Source organism: Mastomys coucha, chromosome X, assembly GCF_008632895.1.
Source record: "Mastomys coucha isolate ucsf_1 chromosome X, UCSF_Mcou_1, whole genome shotgun sequence".
Taxonomy (NCBI): domain Eukaryota; kingdom Metazoa; phylum Chordata; class Mammalia; order Rodentia; family Muridae; genus Mastomys; species Mastomys coucha.
The window spans coordinates 78,086,980-78,097,322 of NC_045030.1; positions in this window are offsets into that span (position 1 = coordinate 78,086,980).

Sequence of the window (10,343 nt, forward strand, 5' to 3'; positions counted from 1 at the left end):
CCCCACCCCGTGAAAAGATGCCTTCATCTCTGCTGCTTTTGCATCCTTCCTGCTGCTGCTCTTGTTGGGAATAGCTGCTCCAGCCCTGCACTGGCCTCCCAGTCTGTATTCCCACCGCCTCTCCAGGCAGCTCTACCTGCTCACAGAAACTCAGCTTCTATGGTTTTCTCTATCTTTATGTTGCTCATAAGCTCAAAAGTCTTCAGTGATTGTCTATGTCTTGTCAGGTTTAATTTGTCTTGTCATGTGGAAGAAGGTGTCAGCTCATTTTGTGTGATTCTCCATGGCAGATCTAGAGCCAGTAGGCAGAATTCTAGGAAGCTCAACTTCAGCTGATCAAAGGAAAATCCCCTAAATAGTTTGAGCTTGGTGTACAAAGAAGTGGCTTGCCAGAGAACTGAGCTTCCTGCCCCTAGGGAGGTGCATAATCAGTAGCTAGCAACTACCTGTCAAGGATGTTGTAAAGACAATTCATACTTTCAGGATGTGGTGACCCACTGTTGACCTGAAAGGTGCTGATAGCCGCCTTGGGTTTTTTTTTTTTTTTTTTTTTTGAATGTTGAATGTTGGATGAGTGCCAGACTTTGAGTTTTCATGTAACCTCATTTATTTTCGTATCAATTCTATGCTATGATACCATGTGGCTCTCCATTTACATCTGGCTCTGCTTTCATGATTAACTGCATAGTCTGGACTTACTGGACGAATGACGATTTCTAACCACTTCTAACCAAGATGCTTATCCTATTTGATCTCAGTCTGGTCATCTTCATAGTGTGCCTGAGAGGGATAATAGTATCCAGTTCTATGGGATGTTATGCAGATTATGCTGTAAATTACCCTATACAATACAGAAAGCTCTGCTTAGCACACAGTACATTTTCAGCAGTCACTATTACTTTTGTCTTATTTAGATTGGATGTTCTTTGCAGGAAGTAGTTATGTGACATCTCATGTATTCCTTACTTCAGCTAGCTGAAATTGACCATCCTTCAGTGAGAACTTATGGTGAGTGATACAATAGATACTTGCCAAAGCTTCTCCATGACTGCTTAGCACCTTGTTTTATCACTGTCTGTCAATCCCTATTGATCCATCTCCATCGTCTCTCTCAGTCAATTCCAGGCTAGCTTCACTCACTCTTTTCCTATGCAAACACAACTTTTATTGATCTCTCTGAGTGGGCTATCTGGTGATTTGAAGGCATAGAGCTATTTATGCTTCTTATTCACTAGCCCCAGTTGGTATGTGTATGGAAACCTCTTTGCTGACAACATAGTTAAATTGTAATCCTCACTTGTGCTGTTTTGAATGTCCTTTCATCCTTCATGTCTTCCTCACGGATTGTACACTATATACTCCACTGTCTGCTTGCAACTGTCACCTCCGTAAGCATTTCCTTAGTGCAGTTCATTGCTTTGTTTGTGAAAGTTACATGAAACACACTCTCTCTCTCTCTCTCTCTCTCTCTCTCTCTCTCTCTCTCTCTCTCTCTCTCTCTTTCTCTCCCCCTCTCTCCATATATCTATATGTGTGGATGTATGGATGTATGTGTGTATGGATGTATATACACATATATTTTATATTAAATATATGTCCCTTTGCTACCATTCTTATTTTGGTTTACAAGCTTTATATAACAAGAGTAGGGAGGGGCCCCTTTCCATTTAGCTCATATAAATTAGTAGTTGTCTTAGAGGGGATGCGTCTGAAACCAGGTGCCACCACTTTGCTTAATGCTTCATGATGTGTAAGCCTGAAAATGATGAGTTGTTGAAACTGATTTCCTCCAAACAGCTGAGCTACAGCCTTTGTTCTATTGATGTTTGTCTCGATTCTTGAATGTGTGTTGTTTCCAGATATCCCTCTCCCCGCCCCCCTCAAAACCATCTCATGTCTTATAAAGAAGGGTAATTATCTCCCAGAGCCCAGCTTGATTATAAGGTTTGCCTGGTTTTATCCAATGGCATGCCACTTGAACATAATATGCTAATTAAATATGTGTATATCAGTAAAAGCATACTTTATTGAGATTCAAAAATGAGGGATTTGGTTTTACATTCAAGCCTATGAATATTGACTGAATATTTACTCTGGGTCTTAGTCAAGACCTTTTATAAATAAAAGCATCACGAATGTGAAGCATAGCTCCACAGTAATTGTTAATTTCTCTGGGGATCCATGACAAAGGTCTATGAAAGACTCAGAGAGCACCTGAGGTCCCAGTGTATGTTCTCCATTGACTATGAGTCAGGTGCCTCCTGAAGAATGGTGACGGTGATGTCCAGGGATGCTCACTCTGCTGATGAACAGAGGAAACAGATTAGGCTCATTAAACTTCACTAAAGTATAACGTGTCAGGACTAGTCTGAGCAAATTGAAAAATCCATTTGCCTGTCTATCAGTGCTGTTGACTTGCATGTAGCTCATTTTAGCTCAACTCACCTCTCCGGGTCACACACACACACACACACACACACACACAGAGATGTATACATATACACTGGAGCATGAGTATGTATTTTCTTTCCTTTGTTTTAGACCTTATATGTTGATTGACATTTATTTATGAGTTCTGAGTATCCAGGGTGTTCAAAGTTTTACTCTCCTATTGGGCTATGCCTCTAGCCCATGTCTCACATTTGAAATTAGGCTACAATTTTTCCTACTCAATGTAATAGAGTTGGAAAAAAAAAGAACTCCATTTCCATCATCTGAAAGACAGACACTCTCAGTCTCTTAGACTTTCACAGTAGTGAGTTGGAATGATGGATCTGTTGGTATAGCAGACACTGACTGGGTATCTGAACTCCAAAGATCTCAATTTCTGGGTCCTATCTGCCCACTCTGAGTGCATTGAGGAGCTGTGCAATGTCGATCTGCCCTCTCAGTTCACCTTATCCCATGAGGCTGTTTCTGGTGGGGAGTTGCCAGACTGACTTGCCCTGAATTTGTTCCTGCAGGAAAGCAGATGTCTGATATCTCCTAGCAATTGAAGTGTTTCTGAGTCCCCTGGCCCAAGGCCATTCAGTGCCGGGCTGATGCCAAATGCTTCTGCAGACAATGAGTCTTAAGGGATGTAAGGAAGTAACTATTAATGAAGATTGGAATGTGTCAGCCAACACAGCTTGGACAAAGCTTTGAAGAATCACAAGGATTTGACTGGACTGAAAAGGAGAACGGAGTAGTATGTGGATCTGCAGGAACCTGTCAAAGTGTTTGGTGATGTGACAATACATACCACAGAGATTTGGGCCTGTCGTCTTTGTTGATATTGAAATCAAGCCAGGCAAACTGAAGCTGAGTGTTTTCCACAGCTGCATATTAACTTATCACTAATAACGAGTATCCAGATAAATGTGACAGCATGTGCTATAAAGACTGAAAATTCAAGGATCTCTGCTTCAAATTAGTGTTTACACAGGTCCATAGGCAGGAGGTTGAGTGTGGGGAGCCGCAGCTGCCACCCTATATATTTTGAACACCTGGTCTCCGGCCAGAGCAGAGAGCATTGTGATAAACAAGCCTTTATTTGGAAAAGCTGCGTGCCTCCAGTTTATGATGCGAGCTGGCATGATTTCTTGTAGCCTATTATGTTTTGCTATGTAGCCGATGCTGATTGGGAACAGGGAAAGTATTTAACCCACAAGGGCTGGGGGCTGGAGGATTAGAAGTAAGATGTATGTAAGAATAGGAGTAAGTAAGATGTAGGGCATAGGAGTAAGTAGGAAATAGCAGTAAGTAAGATGTAAGTAGTAAGATGTAAGTAGTAAGATTTGTAAAGATGTAAGTAGTAAGATAGAAGAAGTAAGATAGAAATAAGTAAGATGTAAGAAGCAAGATGTAACTAGTAAGATGTAAGAAGATGTAAGAAGTTAAGATGTAAAGAGCAAGATTACAAGGTTCCTGAATAAACTGCTTGGAGAAGGGTTCGTGGTCGCCTCCTTATTTCCGCTGGTCGGTAAGGCGGTGACAGTTGAGGAGGTCCCACTGGCCCCACAGTCACTGACTCTGCTGTTTGGTAATTCACCCACTAAGGTGGAACATTTTTCCCCCAACTTATCTGTCTCTCATAAGTGCCACTTCACAGTTTTCCAGAAGCCACAGGAGCAGGGCCAGCATGGCCACAGGCATGCAAAAAGGAGTGTTGGTGAGGACTCCTCGTGTCTGATACCTTTCTGCAGGAAAAAGCCATCAGTAATTGTGTTTGTTATTAACACAGTGGTGTTTACTATTATTTTTTTATCTGTAGAAGTTCTTGTACTTTTGTTCAACAATGGAGTTCACTCTCAATATTGTTACTGAGACTTGTAACAAATCATAATAATTTTTGAGACTTGTAACAAATCATAATAATAAAGAACTTTTGTCAGTCTGGTAAAGAAATTAAAGGCAAAATTAGCCTCAATCACGGTCACAGCAACTGGTTTCTCATTTAGTACTTAGGCCTCTTCAGGAAGAAGGGACACTCAAGAGGCACAATCTCTAAAAGTTTGTCATATTGTAAGATAACACACCTAAACAGTTTTTTTACTAATTAGTTATTTACTAATTTAAAGGCATTCAAAATTTTAATTTCCAGTGTTTGTATTGGTATTAAACTACTTTTTTGTTTATTTTTGTTTTGGTTTTGGTTTTGGTTTTTTGAAGCAGGGTTTCTCTGTGTAACCCTGGCTGTCCTGGAACTCACTCTGTAGACCAGGCTGGCCTCGAACTCAGAAATCCACCTATCTTTGCCTCTCAAGTGCTGGGATTAAAGGTATGAGCCATCACTGCCCAGCATTAAACTACTTTTATCTGTCTCAGTTTACTTGCCTGTAAAATATGTGCTTATTTTTTAATAATCCTTCCATCTCTGCACTTCTTGGAATCCTTTTTTTCTACTATTCTAAGTGGAGTTGATGTCATAATATAGATCAGAGGTAATAATCAACTAACTGAATAATCTATAACTACATAAAATAATTGCACCTCTAGAATTTATTTTTGTCTCTAACAGCAATCTTGACTAAAGGAAAATTTGCCACTAGCTTATATGTAACATCTAAAGATGTGCTTCTGAAGTCTGGCTTTTTAAAGCACCACATTCCCAGATTTAACATCAAGAAGCAGTTTGGATTCTAGCCTAGTTGCCTAGAAATCCCAGACAGGCTAGGAAGTCTACCATTTTCCCCTTGTGAATCTTTGATAATACTCAAAGGTATCAATGAAAAGCACTCATTCCCTTTCCGTTTAAATAGACCCCCCCCCCTTATATTTTCCTTACTGGCTCATGTAGACCCAAGCATCCTTGATTCAAGTGACATTCAGCAATTCTTACTCCTTTCCAATATAAACAAGGAAGAAACACAAGAAAGAGAAGGAGAATAGCTTTTGTTCTGATTCCTCAGATCTTACCTAAGGCTGTAAAGAGCCAGGTACTTCTTGGCTTTTCGTTGTATAATTGATGGTACCATTATATAGGGACTCTTATAAGCAATGCTTCTATTAATACAGTTTGCATTATTATAAATTATGCTATGGAAAATATGGTATTGAAGTGTTACTTTAATGAGGCATAATTACACCATTTGGGGTAGAGTGATGAGACAATACTTGTTCAAGGTCAAGTTAGGCATGAAGTGTCCAAAGAGATGTCAGAAATAGAACCAAAGTCCTGCTGAGTTTATTTTCATTTAGCTTCCGATAAACCACAGTCTCTCTTTTTTTTCTTCTGTGCAATTTTAGTATAGTAGTCTGCTAAGAGCACAGATATTAGCCTGAAAACCTAGGCAAACAACAAATTGACAGAGGATTAAAGAGAGGTTGGTGGGGCATGGGGTATGTGATGGTTTGTATATGCCTGGCCCATGGAGTGGCACTATTAGAATGTGTGGCCCTGTTGGAGTAGGTGTGTCACTGTGGATGTTGGCTTTAAGACCCTCATCCTAGCTGTCTGGAAGTTAGTATTCTGCTAGCAGCCATCAGATGAAGATGTAGAACTCTCAGCTCCTCCTGCATCATGCCTGCCTGGATGCTGCCATGTTCCTGCCTTGATGATAATGGACTGAATCTCTGAACCTATAAGCCAGCCCCAATTAAATGTTGTCCTTTATAAGAATTGCCTTGGTCATGGTATCTGTTCACAGCAGTAAAACCCTAACTAAGACAGGGTAGAAACAATGTAAATGGTAAGACTAAGAAGTTCACTTTAGCAGCAAAAGTAGTTAGTACACTTTTTTTTTTCACCTTCAGACATTCTTTTCCCAACTGGGAGCCTGGCTTTTGTTGTTGATTTCAAGCAAAGGCATAGTCTGAATGAGAAAATCATATTGTCTCAATATTTGTGCATGAAACTGAGGTAATGAAGTATGGAGTTCATTTGTGAATGTTTTGAATGGCCACATCTCCTTGAAATTATTTTTGTTGGGAACTCAAGTGAGCATTCTTTTAAAATAGTCACACTGTTGTAATTGGCAAACCTCTGGGACAGTATCTTGGGAGAGAAATAACATGCATTTGGGAAGGAATACTGAAATCTGTGGGTCTGCAACCTGAATTATCTGTTTCATCTACCACTTTTTTCCCATTTCAAACCAGTTGGAAAGACAAGATCTTAGAATCTTTAATTATGGAAAGCATGTATTAATAATGTTCAACATTACTTTTTCATGACATCTTTTGTATGCCTGTATTTTATTACCTGTTAGTTCAAAATGCATCTCATTATTTTTATACTTAGATATAGCTGACTATTTTTTTTTAAACATTTCCTTTAAAGTCTTTTAAAGGAAGGATTTTCTTTCCTCCAAGATCATGTGTTTTTTGGTCTTGATTCAGGCCTCAAGTCTATTTAAAGAAACCTGCCTCAAAGCCCAGAAAATTCCAACATGACTCCTGATCAACTTGGACTGTTTAAATTATGGATCACAGTGATTAGACTTATGTTTCATCTTCTAATGGCAAATGTTCCATCTGAGGCTAATCTCTACTAATGACTGAAATCTTTTGGTGACAGGGAGTGGTGGAAAAAAAAAGGGGAGTGGAGGAAAGAGCTTTGCATCTGATAGATGCTGGCTAGCATCAGAAAGACAAGTTCTCTAAATAGAATTCAATCCTAAAGTGTGCAGTCTTTCAAATGCCTCACACATTTTCCTCCCTCTTTCAAAATGCCATGAGTTCCTTGGAAGCATCACTTTCTCCTAACCTCTGACAAACATGCCTTCCTAGGATCCCAGGGGTAACTGCCTGGGTCAGGTTAAGACAACCTCAAAGTCAAATGCTGCTGTGGGTTTTTCTAATCCTGCAGAGCCCTAGGAAAAGACAGAAGCTCCCTCCACTCAGTGGGAGGTAGCACAGATACCAATACAGTAGAATTTCGTTGGAAAGTTAAATAGAATGAAGTTTGCATTTTTTACATATTATTTGCCCCAACCTGGTGTAACCAAACCTAAGTGGATGTGCTGTCCTCAAAATTCTTGTGTGTCATAGAATATGAAGCTGCTGGTTTTTTATTTATTCTTTGGGGGAGCGGACGGATATTGCAGCATAACTACATCATTTCCTCCTTCTGTTCCCTCCCTCCAAGTCCTCCTATATACACCCCACATTGATCTCTTTCAAATCCATGGCCTCTTTTACATTGGTTGTTATGTACACATACACATACATACACATGCATATATATATATATATGTGTGTGTGTGTGTGTGTATATGTATATACATATATATGTATATACACCTATGTATTCCTAAATACATAAATACTTATGCAAATGCTTGGTTTGCATAATCTTACTTGTATATATGTTTTTAGGGCTGACCATTTGGTGTCAGATAACTAACTAATTGTTGTGCTCTTCCTTGGGGAAGACAATGTCTCCTTTCAGCATTCCTTAGTTGCCTGCACTGTTTTGGTGTATGGCTGAGGCCTTGTGGTCTTCATCCTGTCTACTTTAGCATATCTATTGCTGTTATCCCTGTTCAGCTCATTTTCCAGCCGTCAGGTTGTTGAGACTTCACATGTATAGCATCTGGCAGTCCTAAGAGACACAATCACCCAGCAAGCTCTCTGATTCTTCAGCTTGACTGGGGAAGTCTCCACTTATTTGTGGGTATAAGGACAAACGTTTATAGGTTGTGGTTAGGGGTTAGGCTAGTTTCATAAATTATTGGTTATAGAGTATCCTCCAATAAACACAAGCTTAGCAGCTCTTAGTAGTTAGCTCTCATTGTCTCCCTCTTATTGACTGGGTCTTATATTAATTAGAGCTGCTGGTCACTAGCAAGGTCTGAGCACCACTATCGTACCCTTAGGGTTATCATGCCATGCTAGTTGCTGCTGTGGTTCATAGCACAGTTGGGTAGGATTGTTGGTTGCTTCATAAAGCTGCTGGCTTCCTTCTAGGAAATCAAATCTAGTCGATGAGCATGCTTCTTCCAATTTTATCGTTTGATGATGTGGATGTATTTTAAATGTACTTTATCTCTGAACAGCAACAGAACTGCCTCGCCCACCATTGTCATATAACCATAATGAAAAAGAAGAAGGAAAACAAGAACATCTCCAATGCTAGTCAAAAGTATTTTGACTGGCTTTCTTTCTTAGAATTCCAAGTCATCTTGATTATTAAAATCAACATGGGGTTTCTAGACAGTTCTTTGGTCTAGAGAAAGTTTTCAATGTTTTTATGTACACCAATTCATTTTATCTTCACAATAGCCTTGCACAGCCTGCTCTATAATCACCCCTACTTTACATTCGAGAATACTTGGGTTACAATGAAGTTAACCGATAGATATAAGGTCACATGGCCTAGAAGTGGTCTGATTGGATGGAATTCCTCAACCGTAGTGTTTCTCTTCTCTTAATGCCTATGGTGCTATTATCTGCATTACATACTTTAATACAAGACTCTCTTTATCATATCATCTGTAGAGTTAAATCCTACCTCATCACTTTACCAACATGCATGTCAGGATGAGTTGGGGAACCACATGTTGAGCTTACTTCTTCATTCCTGAGACCTCTTTATGTGTAGACTTTGCAACAAGTAACATGATTCATTTTTCTGTCCTTAAACTTCCTTTTGAAGCAGGCCTTTTCCAAATGGTATAAATGATTTTATAGTATGTGTGTATTGATAAAATGAAATAGGTCATGATCACAAATGGACTCTGAATTCCTAGCTGCATAAAGAATTGCGATGACCATGTGTGTAGTAGAGGATTGCAAAGTCGATCATCAATGGGAGGAGAGGCCCTTGGCCCTGTGAAGGTTCTATGGCCTAGTGTAGGGGAATGCCAGGGCCAGGAAGCAGGAGAGGGTGGGGTAGTAAGCATGGGGAGTGGGGAGGAACAAGGGTTTGTTCTTGTTGTTTTTTGGTTTTTTTGAAGGGAAGCTGGAACAGGAGAAATCATATGACATATAAATAAAGAAAATATCTAATAAAAAAAGAAAAGTCATTAACCTGCAGATAGGGAATTTTTAAATTTAAACCAAAAAATAGCCTTTGACCTTAGCAAACTCATTTCACTTTTCCATATTTCCATATTGTGTCAGCATATATTCCTTCTAACACTCCGAGTTCACAAGTAGACAATGCCAAGTTTTGCTTTCACATGCACCAAATCCTTTTCAGCATGTTGCTTCCCATCTGGCCTCCAGCAACCAGGAGTCTGCAGCGACTTCAATGCACTTCCCCAGCTTTCTCTATATCCCTCAGTACTCTCCTCTCTCTTCTACACTTCCTCCTCTTTGGTCAAAACCATTTTTCATTTTTTCATTTTTTGGTCAAAACCATTTTTCATGTGTTTGTTTCACACTGAGAATATCAGGCAGAAGTTAAAAGTTGAGAAGCATGCCCCAACACTCTCCAATCAAGTCATGAACGATGAATTAACCTGAAATGCCTTCACGAATTCTTAAGGGTTTTCAAGGCAATCTCATTGTTCTGTGATTTCACTCAAAATGGAAAGCAAAAGTAATGAAGTTCAGAAAATTAGCCATGCAGACTTTTGTATATATCAGGTAAATCTAGTCATTTCATACAAGTGAGTACAGATTGATTAGTACAGGTTTTCATAAAAAAAACAAACAAACAAACAAACAAAAAAAAGCAGCAAATAGGCTGGTGCCTGTGAATCCATCACTCAGAAACTGGGAGATAAAGATGAGGAGAGCAAGGTCATTCTCATATATGTCTCTAAAAACCAAATCAAAACCAAATACAAATGAATGAACAAACAGTAAAGCAAACAAGGGAATGCACTCTTAAAATGAATTTTTCTTTTCCATTTTTTTTTTATTTTGAGTCAGAGTGGCTTGCCAAGCTGACCATGATTTAAAAAATAAAAATACAC